General features: G+C 36.6%; 1 pseudogene; it reads right to left on the bottom strand.

Moving 5' to 3' along the window:
- Positions 1-1863: 1863 nt before the first annotated feature.
- Positions 1864-1982, bottom strand: LOC118607664 (annotated as a pseudogene).
- Between the last annotated feature and the right edge of the window lie 12967 nt (positions 1983-14949).

Raw genomic sequence — 14949 nt, 5'->3', positions numbered from 1 at the left:
AATTAAGTGTTCTATTTCAAACAGTTTTTATCAATCACACAGTAAGTTAAACCGTTTCTGATTTCAGCACCGAGACTTCTCCTGACATTATATAATACTACTTATTAAACCAAAGATATAGATGCATTTTACAAATGATTCTCTAAACTCAGCCTGTCAAACACAGAGACTAGGCTTACTATTAAACTGATTTTTCAAGTAATTGACACAGTTTCAAATTTCTTTGTGCAAAAGTGTCATATTCTCTGTCTCTCTCTATATCTGTCCCTCTCTGTCTCTGTCTCTGTTTCTCTCTCTCTTTTTCCTTCTTCTTCACTTGAAGTAATTTCTAGTTTGGGACACATTATTGGCAAATAGCAACTAACCATGAAATCTTTGTATCTATGATGGCAGTTTAGTTTTAATGTGCAAATGAAAGAATTTTTCCAATTCCTTAGATATACCAACCTTTGTACTAAGGTACAAATATCACAGAATTAGATTTTATAATAAACTACTGGTATAACTAGAAAAATAAAATTTCATATCTTGCTTTTTTTTTACCTTACTGAAAGGCCACAGTCTATATAGTATCTCAGAGGAGCAGCTTCTAGAAGGATGCAGAGAAATTACAAATGAAAATTAGTGGACATGAAAAGATGGGGTTATATTAGCTCTGCTAAATCTCTGAAATAGCACAATACCAAAGAGAAGTATCTGCACATCTACTTAGCTGCGAGTACTCTTGGCCCAAAATAAATAAGACAACACTTTCCTTCTGTACTGTATTAAATTATTTACTCTCAAAATTGTGTCTGACCATTAAATCAGATCAATTTATGTCTGAAACATTGCCTTTTCATTGTCTTAATATAGTTGTAAAATAAATCAAGCACTGAACAGAGTCAGTTACTCCTCAAAAAAATAAAGAGAAAGTTTTTAGTTTGAGTTTCCTTGTAGCAGCAATGAATAATAAATATCAAAATACTAAGAAATCATCAGCAATTATATTATAAAGTTAACACTGTAATGACTATTAAAATTCAGTTGGAAACTATTTTTATCTGTCAAAAATGTTTTTAATAGGTGAAATTTAACTTTATAATGCTATAAATTAAAAATGAATAAAAAGAATCTAGGAAATGTTTCTTATTCTTGATCAAGTTACTTCTCAAAGTGGAATTAAAATGTGAGGTTAGTTTTGAGTATGAACTTCTGTATTTATTGAAATCCCTAACTTTTGCATGGTCTTTTTAAAGAGTGATGTGAGATGACCTGGTAACCATTTAAGTACTGAAGAAAAAAAAAAGTTGATTTTGTATTTCATGATTAAGATATATTTCATAGAATGATTTCACAAAAAGTTTTAAGTTCACAAAGGCTTTTGTTTTTTTGTTTTATTCTTTTGTTGTTGTTTGTCATTGTTGTTTTGAGCAAAGTCATTGCTATCTGCCCAGGAAATTTAGGAGAAAAATACCACCAAAAATCTCTTTATTAATTTGTTAAAGTGATTAATATATTCCATTTGGACAGTAAAAGAGCCAATAAAATTGAAACAATGATCGATAAACTTTCAAAAGTTGAACATACTAAACGTCGATTGTGTTCATAGCTGTATATTTAAGAGGAGGAGATAAAAAAGCACGTTTGCGTCCCTTAATCATATTCTATATTTAAGTGAAAGTTAAGAGTCTCTTCATTAAGAAATCCATGTGCATGTTTTATTTGCTCTTATTTTTCTTTAGTTTTAGATTTCATTTTAAGTATGATTTATGTTATCGATTTTTTTCTTTTTTAGACTAAGCAACCCTTAGTTGACCTCACAGATTGCAAAGGCCTTGTCAGTTTCCAATCCCTTATTTTTATTTATTTATTTATTTTTTACTCCTACAGCACCTTGTCTTCCCAGGTGGTCTCCCATCCAAGTACTAACCAGGCCTGACCCTGCTTAGTTTCCGAGATCAGACAGGATTGAACTTGTTCAGGGTAGCATGGCCTTAGATGATGTTATTGATTGTTTAAAAGAGTCTTCTGGCAGCCTCCTATCTTGGCCCCTGAAGTAGCTAGTTCGGTAGCTTTGGTAGCTATAATTTTTTTCTTTGATATTTTTTCAACTCTCTCCTCTCTTTCTTTCCCTCTCCTCCTCTCCCTACTTCTTTCCTCCCTTCCCTCTCTTCTCATGCATTTCATTTTGCAACATGCTTTTATACTTTTCATGTTAGTTATGGCTAGGCGTGGATGTATAATATTTTAATTTCATTGAATGTATATAGAAAAGGTCAAGTATTCCCCACTGATAGATGTTTAATTTATTTCTCATATTCTTCCAATAATCTTTACAAGGTATATGCATAGTGTTATCAATTTTGTTAGAATTATAAAATATGGTTTGATATGTTAAAGGTACTACACATGTTTAATGTTAATTTATGCTGCCAGATATTGTCTTTAAAGTTTGTCAGAGTTTACATTCCTATGATGCATTACTGAACTGGCATCTAACACCATTGCTTGTACTTGACGTTATCATTTGTGTGTGTGCAACTTTATGAGGAATTCTGTTCTGCCTCCTAAAAGTAGGATGCAAACTCCCTGTATGTCTGTATAAGCAAATTTAAATCAGAAAGGCTAAAATATCAGGCCTTAAAATTTGACACATATCACTGATGATACTTTTAAGTATTGCAGGATGCAGTTACTAAATTCAAAAGACTGCTCTTAATTAGCTATAGTTAATAAGAGAGTATAAATCTGACTAAGCCTTAAATAGATCATATTTAATTTTTTTGTTTTGTTTTGAAATAACTTATGATTTATTTATTATTTAGTTATTGATCCCCTTGATTTACTGCTTATAATTAGTAAACTAATTAATTGTTCTATGGTAGATGTTATCAAGATTTTAAGCCAATTTAGTTTAATTTTTTTCAGATTTTTGACTTACAGAACCCTATTAAATCTATAGATATTTATTCTTTATCACTTTATACTGAAAATGTGTTGTTATTCAAGTTACCACCACGAGTACTTGGATACTATTCCCATGAGGGAAGTCCAAGAGACAGAAGAAAATGCATTGTTTTGGCGTTGTTCTGCTCGACGGGCAAGTAAGCTGTAGTGTTGCATACCCTTCCTCCTTTTAGTTTTTGATTAAGACCTGCTCCTGAGAAATGGCAACCAGTGCCATAGTATTTTTAGTCTGTTCAATGTGTAACAAAGTGTTCTCAAAGAGAGGCTTCAGGCTAGCCTTTGCAAGTTGGACAGGTGTTCAAAAAAGATGTAGCAGTGTTGGCTAGACCTGGTAACCGAGAATTAGTGAATACCTTACATGCCTTGTTTAGAAGCAGGTATGAGAAAGAAGTGAGAAATACTACCCACAAATTACAAATTTATTATCAGCTCAGTATCTTTTCTATCCTTCCATGGACTGGGATATGTTGAGATATCTATCCCCTACAATATTAAGAATATGCTACAACTGGCATTTCCCACCATCCAAGAAAGACTTATACTTAGGAGGTTCTATGTATTTTGCATACGTTTTATATGTTATATGGGTGTGTTATTAGGCCTCAATAACCAAATAATCCATGAGGCTGCTAGATTTTCAATGGGGCTCAGGAAAAAAAAAAAAAAGTTTGTATAGTAATTCCAATCTTTACCCAAGAATATCTGGCCACTGCTTAGTCTCTACTTGTTAGTAGTAGAGACTAACACTCATTCTCCATATTATGATATTTTCCAAAGGGACTTTCCACCCATGTAGTGGCATAATGATTACATAAAACCCTTTCATCATAGAAAGGACATCAGTTTGTCCTGACTAGAATAGATACTCTTTCTGGATATGGATTTGCATTTCGGATTCACAATACTTATGTCAAAACCACCATCAATATATTTACATAATATTTTGTTCTCAAGTAATACAGTGAGTTAAGCTCAGAGAATTTACAATTATTATGCATAACATTTGCCACAATCAGTTCACCTGATAGAATGTCCTTATACTAAGTGGATTGATCATGATTATCAGGGGGAAGTAGAACTTTTACTGTACAATGAGAGCAAAAAGAGACATGTCTGGAACCCAGCAGGCTTGCTAGGCCCTCTCTTATCATCTCATACACATAGATAAAATGTAATGGAAATTTAGTCATTCAGGATAGGCAGGATTGTTAATAGTAAATTCCTTTAAAAAAAAAAAAGTTTTAGATATCACTCCAGAGAGGAAATCACAGCCAACTGAGGCGCCAAACAAAGGGAAAGAGAACAAATGGTATAGAAAAATTATAAATATAAATTCCGACCACATAGCCAGTTGCAAACAATGAAGACAGTGGTAGTTAAGCATATTTTCTTCCTCAGTTTGTTACTTGTAAATTTAAACCAATGGGCCCTTTACACAGTTACCTTAAATTAATATAAGGTAATTATTTATTTTTAATTGTAGAATTCAATATTTAAGTTACAGTATGTCTAAGAATGATTGTGACTGAGCTACCAAATATATGATCACCACTCAGAGATAGATAAAATTACATGTGGAACTTAGTGTCTCCATTTTTAGGGAAAAAGCAAGTACATTTTTGGTTACACAAGGAATTATTCCATCAAGTTTGGATGAATAATAATTATTTTACTTTATTCTGAAATTAAGTATGGTTAAAAGGGGTATGTGTGGAAGTTGGATGGATGAAGGGTTGGTTTGTAGCATATCTGTTTTTAATTTGATATTACTACAACTTCTGTTTATGATATTTGATCTCTGTACCTCATATTAAATGCCAGGAACTACATTTCTCAAATCCCCTTCCCTGTGTGATTCCAGATTACAATTGGACAATGAGAAATATTCTCGCAAGATTTGGAAAGCAGAAGGGAAGGCATTTGCAGCTATAAACAAGGGTAGACTAGATTCACAGAGACTTTCATGTCAGCTCTTGAGAAACACCCATTTAAAAATTTCAGGTGAAAATATTCTATGGTGGTTTCCTTGCTCTACAAAAACAATTATTCCGAACTTTGATGAAAGCGTTTCTGACCTTAGCTTTCTTAGTGTTTACAACAGTGTTAAAAGACTGTCCGTATGTAACATATTCATAACTGGGATCTATTTAGTCACTTCTGTTTTCTTGATCGAATATCGACTTTTACAACTGGACTTTAGAAACACCTATCATTGTACTCTGTCTGTATTCTGAGACATTTCTTAGATTTACCTTGATGTTTCATTTCCTGGTCTGTACCTTTATATTGGTGTACAATGTCTTCGATAACTATCCCTTTCCTCTCACTTTCAATTAATACTCATATCTTTGTCTTCATCTTAGTTACCTAAGTTATTCTCACCTAACTTAACTAACTTCACAGCCTGTCAAGAATCAATGAACAAGTTTGAGTTTCAGACTCTGTACTCTCCTACTTGTATGAATCTAGTTTTCAATACTTAATGATAGCTCTCTATATGTTACTTAAATGATGAGCATCATTAGCCAAACAAATATGTTCAACAAGCATTACTAGATTTTTCCATTCTATTAAATCAGTGTTTTATTTCTTATGCAAAAAAAATTAAAATATATATTTTATGCTGAGAACTGGAGCTAAAATTGTAGATACAAAAGTAAATAAGACCTCTCTTGTCCTCAAGATCACATTCTACTAAACAAATCAGGGGAAAACAAAGGTAACACTTTGTGTAAGAACTATGATAATCAGAGGTAATTATGATTTGATACAAAGGAATTAGCTGTATAGGTTTGAAATTTATGTATTAATAGGCCAGTAGACCTTTGCTACTTTGACTGACTCAATGGTCTGAATATTCAGTAAGCCATTATTTTTCTTTTGTTAATGGATATATTAATATCCATTAAGATGAAGTATATGGTGCTATTCTCTTTTTGCTGATTTAGGTGTCTTTATAGTTTCCTCTATGTATATGATCTGAAGATGTTCAGACCAGCAAGTCAAATAATTTTGCATATATCATTTGAGCCCCTAACACTATCTATAGTTTTTTCCATCCCTTTTGAACTACTATTCCATCTTCAGAACTGATGGCTCTATTTCAACTCCCATTGCCACCACTGAATTCATTAACTAAACAACAAATTAATCAGTTAATAAAAAGATTCAAATTAAATAATTTATCTGAATAAAATAACTTGTTGCTATTAAAATTAATAAACAGAAACCTCATTTAAAATGAAGTCAGGAGGCTAGAAGAGAGAACTCCCATGCATATGTCACTCAACACACATTACTGACCCTAAGAGAAAGGTTACCTTGCATCTCCAGCGGGAAGTGATATCACTCTACTATCTAAGCTAGAGGAAGAAAAGATTCCTCCTTGCTCAGTAATAGCTCAACCAATGGGAGACCACAATAACTCAGCCAATGAAAAGTTGCTATACTTTCAACTTTCAGTTTCCTCCAATGAACTCTGTTTTACAACAGCTCCTCTCAAGTTTATGAAAAAGCACTTTTTTGTGTTCCTGGAGTAGCATATGTTTCACCATAAGAGCTCATGTTCTGAAGTACAGTTCTTTTTTTCTTTCTTTTTTCTCTAATAAACCCATTTCTCTGGAGAAATTTTTGGCTATTTGTTTAAGGTCAACATTTGCTATTCACAACATATAAAGTAAAATTAAATTCTTCACCTGAGCCCAAGTAACAATACATAATCTATGTCCTTCCTCTGTTTCTAATTCTTTTCTAGTATTTTTCATTCGCACTAGTTCCTTCTCAGTTCCTAGAACCCACCAAGTTCTTTTTCTAGAACCTGCCATGTTCTTTTCCATTGCATGGCTTTCCATATGTTTTTTCATATGCCGAGAATGCTGTTTCCTTGATATAGCTATGCCTGGTTCACCTACAACTTTAGTTTTCAAGTTAAAGGCCACCATCAAAAAGATAATAATTTTCTAACACTCAACTAAAATAGATGTATGCTTTCACCTTTGACACTTTAACTATTTATTTATCTGTTTGTTTGTCTGTTTATTATGACTGAATAGACACTCCAGGTACGTGTCTACACTCCAGAAAATCCAAGGAAGGATTTTTTGAGAAGGTTGTGCCATGTCTGAATGAGAGAGAAGCTCATTCTAAGCAGAGGAAGAGTTAATTGAAAGACTCTAGGGAGGGAATGAGCTTGGTGTTGTGAGGAACCAGTGGAAGGGTTGCTAGGCCAGCACTAGTGCCTGTGTGATTCTATAAGTAATAGATGCTTTTAGAGTCCTTTAAATAGTGGCATTATCTGATTTATGCTTCTAAAAGTGTAGTGTCATTGCTATGTACGTGAATAGAAGCCTGGATATCAGGTAAGAAGTTATTGCAGTAGCCCAGAAGAAATATTATAATGTCTTTGTCTAAGGTAAAAATCACAGAAATGTAGAGAAGCAGACAGATTCAAAGTATTTGTTAGAGTAGAAACAATGGTATTTGTAGATAAATGGCTTTTGTGGGTTAGATAAAAGAGAAGAATCAAGGTTAATTGTCAGATTTGGAGCTTGAGCAAATGGCTGGATGTCGATGTCACTTTCCAAAATGGGAAGAAAGAGGTATGTAAGGGTAGTTAGGGTATGCACATAGCAGTTACTCAAGAGTTCTATATTGGTTATACTAAGCATTACATGTCCACTGAACATCTAAGTGAAGATGTCAAGTAAGCAACTAGAGTCAGGAGTCTTGGGGATACAGCATAGTTAAAGATAGTCTGGAAGTCATCAGCATATGAATATGAACTGGATAGAGGCATGAGAAGAAAAGAGGTGAGTCCAGGATTCTGAAGCACCCTCACATCAGAGGTCAAGTTTAGAAGATAGACATTCAGCTGGGCAGCTAAGAGGATCTGGTGAATTTCTCATATTCGGTCTACAGATATGTCATGCAGATGACATGGAAAAGAAGAGCACTTATTGTCTTCAAAACATGGAAAGCCGTGCAATGGAAAAGGGCCATGTTTATATGTCTGGTCCCACATATTCTTGGAGAACTCGCTACTTGCCCATCGAGAAGTAGAGTTGGTGTTTTTTCTTCTTAGACCTGGGCAATGCTTTGTGACTACCAGTAATTCTTTAAGGCGGGTGCCTTTCAATGCTGGGCTAACAAATGTGCAATAAGTTGAATTGTTTTTCTTTACCATTTTTTTTTTTTGAAATTCTAAGAAATGTTAGTAATCTCTGTCCTGTTTTTATTTAAAAAAACTCAATAAGGTATTATAAATAATGGTATGGTTTATTGTGAGAGTCATATATCACAACTGAAAAGTTGATATACTTGTGATTCCTTGCTTCTGAGACATATCAATAATTTCCACCACTGAAAATGTAGTCATCATGCTGATAGCATTTTGAACATCAAAGACACTGGAAACACGCAAAGAAGCCAGGAGAAAGTCTTGTATTCTCCCTTGAGACCAGTGGGCTGATTAGGGAGTGTTCTGGAAGAAACCCAGGGCAGGGTCCTGACAAAGTCCCAGGCTAGTCTTCTTTTCACATGGCTCCCAGTTCATGATCATAATTGTCTGTGTGTGAGGAAGCAGGGCTCCATTGCCTTTAGGCCTCTGTCTCCTCACCAATACTGGTCTGGGTGCTGAGGCAAGTAGGAGCTGTTACCTCCAGCACTAGGTAAGATCCCCAGGAACCCCTGCTGCCAGCTTCCCTGCAGGAGAAAAATAGATGACTCCTTTAACTCTTTAACTGGTACCTTCTGTATGGTCTAATTCTTTTCACAATCTATAGTGATCCTATTATAGAAGGGCCTTTTACTTGTCATTCAAATTCTATGCAAGGCACAAAGTAGGTATTCAAAGATATTTGCTAGATGAATAAATAAATGAATAATTATAAGGTACAGGGTGTTTGACAATACAATAAAAAAATTTCCTATATATAATATATGACAGATATAGAGATGTCACATTCAGATCTCCTTTCAAAAGGAATCTTAGGAATCTTATTGATTCTAATAAGGGATCTTATTCCTTATGTACAAAGAATGCAGTTAAGTGATATTCTCTAGCTGTATTTCCCACTGTGATCAATTGCAACATTTGAGCCATGACTACACTCTCCCCAGACAGCTCCAAAAAAATGCCTAATTGTGGTAGCTACTGACAGCCAGCAGTTTCTGCCCAATATCATTCTCCTTTAATGGGCAATATTTGCTCTAGGGTTCTACTTTGGGATAGCTGAGGTTTTGTCAGAGCTGTACCACATGCTGTGTCTCTTCCTAAATAAGCGTTCTTCATTCTTCCTCTCCTTTCATAGGTATCAGATCAGCGTCACAATCTAAAGACATTTGCTTCTACACTCACTCTTTCTATTTTATCTGGGCACAAGCTTAACTCACAATAAATCACTTGCACTTCTAACCTTATCTTGGACTGTGGTCCCTGGAACACACAAATTGATACAATAGTCATGTCAGAAAGGCTCTTAGAAAACAGTCAATATGTGGACTGGGGCCTGAATCACCTGCCGACTGGCTGATGAGGTATATGGAATATAAATAGTCAATGGCACAAACTGGTAACTCGAAAGTTAATAATTATTCTAGTTTTGATTTGGGAAAATGCCCCAATGAAAGAGACTCTTTGTTTCTATGAAGATTCATGCACTCGTAAAATATGAGGGAGAGACTTCTAAAAATATTGGAGTTGTTTGGTACTGACTAAGGTACACTGACACTTTCCAGGGGGATAATAAAAATTTAGGGTGGTTATCAAACAGTAAAAAGAATTTTTGTGTGAGAAAGTTTTGTAGATTATCTCTTATCATATGTCCTTATTTCTTATAATAGAAGAACAGATACCACTGATGGCATACTCAGACTTTGATAGTTAGAGTTTCAGACTTTCAAAGATTGAATTGTGGGCCAAGACAAGCTTGTTATCCTAAGGTCAGGGCCCTCATAGAGAACACCTGGGACTTTTAATCATGAAATAGATCCACCTGGATGGATCCCGAAAGGCTGATAGCTCTGATGATTCCTCTGGACCTTCAGAATCTGAAGAGGAAGTTCATTTTCTGCTAATGATGACTAATGCTTCCCCTACATGGACATACGCAGCTGAGAGAGAACTTTCACACAAGGCAGGGCTGTTCTCACCTCATCTCCTGGCTTCCAGGACATTAACTATCATTAAATCAAAGTATATGAAAACTGGAGACATCCTCAGCCTAATAAGAAAAGAAAGAGGTTACACGCCAAAGCAGACAGCAAGTACCAGCAGGGACCATTGGGTAGCACCAATGAGATTGGATTTTGAGAATGCTTGATCAGTGAATTTAGTACAAAAAAAAAAGAGAGTAAAATTTCATTGATTTGGGACATTCTTTTGGAATAGATGATTTAACTCCATAGCAAGGACACCAGAAAATAAAGGAGACTCTTAAAAGTCTGAAGAAAATAATGGCTTATACTGAAAAGTTGAAATTATTGACTTGTCATCTCAGAAAATGTCCCAGGGAGACAGGTATGCAGGAATGGATATATTATCTGTAGGGCCAGAAGAAACGCCAAAGGATTTTGCTCCATGGGAAGGCTAAGAGAACATATTTAATAAGGCCATTAGAACTCTGCTGGTGGGAGGATACCAGCTTCACTAAGAAGTTCCATGTTGGATCTCTACCGCTGGCCAGGGTTAAGGGTGGGAGATTTAGACACTTGGCTTATTAATAGCAATGGGAATCTTTGAACCCTGAAGCAAATTAGGCCAGATATAGACTGCCAAAAATTGGAGAGCTGCAGTTACCAGGCCGACATTGGAGGGACAGCCAAAGGAGTTCAGCCCCAGATCATACTTCTTTATATGTTCGTTCAGCTTGACTATAGGCAGTTACCAAGTCTTTACCTAGAAAGTCTCACAGGGGAGATGCCTTTTCTATATCAGACTTTGTGCATAGCCAATGTACTGCATTCTCTAAAGGGAATTTCAAAGACTCAGGCCCTGCCCCCAAATAGCAGAGATTAGTACCAACTATGATAACCAGATGAATTCTGGAGAATGGCTATAGGTTAGAGTAAACTAAACCAATTAGTCGTCCCGATCACAACTCTATCCTAGATATAGTATCATTACTAATACAGATTAAAAGGCATTTAAGTACATGGTGAATGGCTGTTGATTTGGCAAACTTTATTTTGACTATCCCAATCAATGAAAAGAGTCAAAACTGGTTTGCATTCACATGTAATAGTTAACAATATTCTTTTTGTTTTGTTCCATGGCTATGTAACTCTACTGCTTTCAGTCCAAAATGATCTGGATTGTTTGGACAGCCAAGAAAATATTACATTACTCAATTGCATCAGTAACATTAGGCTTAAAAGGCAGGATGAACAAGAGGTGGCTAGCCTGCTAAAGGCATTGATGAAAAGCATGTGCTGCAGAGGCGAGATATCAATCTGACAAAGTTTTACAAACCTACTACTTCTATAAAGTTTTGGAGGGCGTGCTAAGATATTTCCTTCAAAGTAGAAAAAAAATTGTTTCATTGTACATTCTTCAATACAAGCAGGGAAGCCCAATGGTTGGTAGGCCTCTTGGTTTTTAAAGGCAATACATTCCATGTCCAACGATACTGTTCTGATCCACAATTCAGGTAGCACAAAAAGATTTGGTTAAGATCAAGAGACTAAGTTCAGGCTGTGACTCAAGCGACCTTGCTTTTGGGACATACAATCTGGCAGATCCCCTTTCAGTAATGAAACATGTCACAATGTGAATTTTATGGCAAACTCAGTAGGAGAATCACAATGTAGGTTCCCAAAATCTGGAGCAAGGTAATGGTACCCGCAGCAAAGGATTGTATATTTTTTGAGAAATAGCTCCTGGGTGCTACTGAGTGTCCCAATAGATATCAAATACTTCACCTTGGGACACAAAATACCATTACGAGTTGATTTCCCTCAAACCCAACAAGGTATAATGCTATACATATCTAGTGATACTCCATTGTAATTTGGAAATTGTACATTTGGGGCCCAAGGGCACTAGTAAGTCACACGTGCTGGTAGCATGGACTCCCATGTGATCTGCCATGCTACACTAACATACTCCAGTTAGTTAATTTCTCCCCTTAGTTAATGGCAATGAAGTCTTGCATGGCCAGGCTATGAAAGCTAAAGTAGCCTGAGCTATTTTATTTGTGGATATCCTCAATATGTGAGTTCAAGTGAAAAAAAAAAAAAGCCAAACAACAACAACAAAAAAAACAAACAAAAAAAACAAAAAAAAAGACATTGTTCTATTTCACATACACATTTAGCATGTTCTTGAAAGATTGGCATAGAAAAATCTTCTCAAAGGGCCAAAATCAGGCTGACATTTCTTTATAAGAAATGAAAGTGTTCCAATATGAGAAATAGTTCAGAATCAAAATCTGTGGCAAATGTCCTTGTTGTCTGGTGAGGGATGTGCATGGGAAATATCTAAAAGACTAAAGGCAAGTTGTCTGAAATAAAGATATGCGACTGGACACGTAGAAGGTACAGTGAGTGAAGATTGTTGAGGACTGCTCCGTTACTTATTAACGCTCACTATTAAGTATTAAGCATGTGAGAGACACTAAAAAACCAAGTAGACAAGTAGATAGCCAGTGGTTATTAGTCAGCTTTTCTTACCAGTGGCCCCTGAACTGGTTCCATGGGAATACAATGGAATAGTCATGGTGGAAAGATGAGGTCTATACATAAGCCCAAGAGCATGGACTCCTACTTCCCAAAGCTGAGCTAACTACCACGATAGCTATGTGACAAATATACCAGCAAAAGAAATTAATGCCAGGCTCCTAGTTTGGCACTATTCCTAAGGGAGGCTAGTTTAGCCACATAATCCCAAGCCAGTTATACTGGATAGGCCTGAGGTTCCTTTTGACAAGAACATGTAAATATTCCAGGAGTGAATTTGTCTTTCCTTCATTTAATACCTCAGCCAGCACCACTATCCAGGTTTTACAGAATGTCCGATTCAACGACATGGAATTCCACACAATTCAGCATTTAACCGACAGACACATCTCACAGCAGAGAGGATGCGTGACACACTCTCCAGAAGCAGGTGGCCTGACAGGGTGCCAGATAGTCTACTGAAGGAGCCCATGAGGCACCTACATGGAGGCAGTACTCTGTGGGGACAGGATGTCTTCCTCTAGGATGTAGTATGTTCACAGAATCAGAAACATCTGTATGGAATAGCGCTTCCAATCAGAATATATGAGAACAGAGGGATTAAAACAAGAGTGGTCCCTCTTATCATTAAAGACTCATTGGAATCTTTTTGCTTCCTGTTGCCACAACTGCAGGTATTCCATGGTTAGAGGCCAAGGTCACAAAGGGGCTGTGTGCCCTTGCCAAGGGACACAGCAAGAGTCCAATTTAATACTAAGTCACAGCTGTCTGTTATATAAATGAGCCAATAATGGATCCTGTATAGTAGCCCTTAGGCTGTTATTTCTTCACAGCCGGTTGAGACCCATTAACTCAAATACCACCAGCGCCGAACTTCTATTTGTACATAATTTTAAAAAACAACTCAAACTATAATTTTTACTCATTTAGAGCTTTCCTGCTTTACTTATCCCACTAAACTGTACCCAGCATCTGCTGGTCATTGATGAGACAGGGCATTGGGGCTATAAGACTCTAAGCCATTACTGCCCCTCGGAGCTCTCTGACACAGAGACTCCCCACTTGATGCTGTGACATAATAGAGGCATGAAAGCCCTCTCTTCAATTCCCCTGTCCCCTGGGAGTTCCCTTGCCCTCTTCTCCTTCTTGATGGTGGCTCCCTTGCCATGAGTCTCTGGATGCTTTCATACTGTAAGAGGCTTTTCTTATGCAACCCTGTCCAAACACTGCTCAGTAAAGCTTCTTGTATGTTACTGCCTCTTGCAGTCATATGCATTTCAGTGATCAGCCCCCAGATCCCTTAAGCTCCCTATATTTTCTACTGTGCACTTTGTACTCCTGTGTCAAGAAACCAGTATGTGAGAAAAAACATCACTGTTATGGCAGATTTGATAGACTCTGATCAGCAGGGCAAGTAGAGCTGCCATTTTACAGTAAGGACAAAGAGAAAAATGTATCAAACTCTGAGAATCAACTAGGGCTTTCTTGATACTCATGTGTCAAATTTCGATTGTGAATGGACAAGTGTAACACTCCTAGCCTAGAAGGTCTTGGTTAATAGCAGCTCAGACTCCTTAGGCATGAGGGTATAGGTCGCATTGCCAAAAAAACCACCAAGACTTACCAAGGTAATAGTTGAGGGTGATGTGAATTTAGAACAAATAGTGGACGAGTAAAAGGATCAGTACCAGTTGTGGCCACAAATGCCAACCAAAGTATAAGGCCTATAACTTTTTCTACTAATCTCCATCATCTAAGTTTGACTTTAGGAAAAGAGACTCAGGTGAACCTTGTGAGAGCTGCACTCCAAACAAGTTCATAGAATAGAATCTGCATAGCAAAATGGTGACTGGCAGAATGGAGAGATGCTGCTCAGATCCTCCTTAATAGAGAACTTACAGTAAAGAAGGCAATGATCTGACAGCCTCCAACTGCCTTCAGGATCCACTGTAGCTCAAGGGCTAAGACCACTTTCTCCGCAGGTGACTCCCAAGCAATTGATCATGGTAGGAGTTCTAATATCCGACAATTTCTGCCCAATACTGGACTCACCTAGTAGGTCATCTTTGCTCTTGAATTTCCCCATTGAGCAAGCTCAAACTTTCTCAGAGCTTTACTGAGATCTGAAGTCCTTTCTACACATTCTCCCTTTCTTATTACACTCATCTAACCTGCATCACAGCCTGTAGGATTTTTCTGCCTGTTCTCTCCTCTTTAATACTCCCAGTAAACCTCTTACACTTTCAGTAAGACCACAAATCACACATATTCACACACACACACTCACACACCATAAAGCAAAGAGTGATATGATAAGAAATAAATAGT

Source organism: Rousettus aegyptiacus, unplaced genomic scaffold (genome assembly GCF_014176215.1).
Source record: "Rousettus aegyptiacus isolate mRouAeg1 unplaced genomic scaffold, mRouAeg1.p scaffold_m13_p_8, whole genome shotgun sequence".
Lineage (NCBI taxonomy): Eukaryota > Metazoa > Chordata > Mammalia > Chiroptera > Pteropodidae > Rousettus > Rousettus aegyptiacus.
Note: the sequence above shows the minus strand (reverse complement) of the source record. Positions and strands in the feature narration are given on the sequence as shown.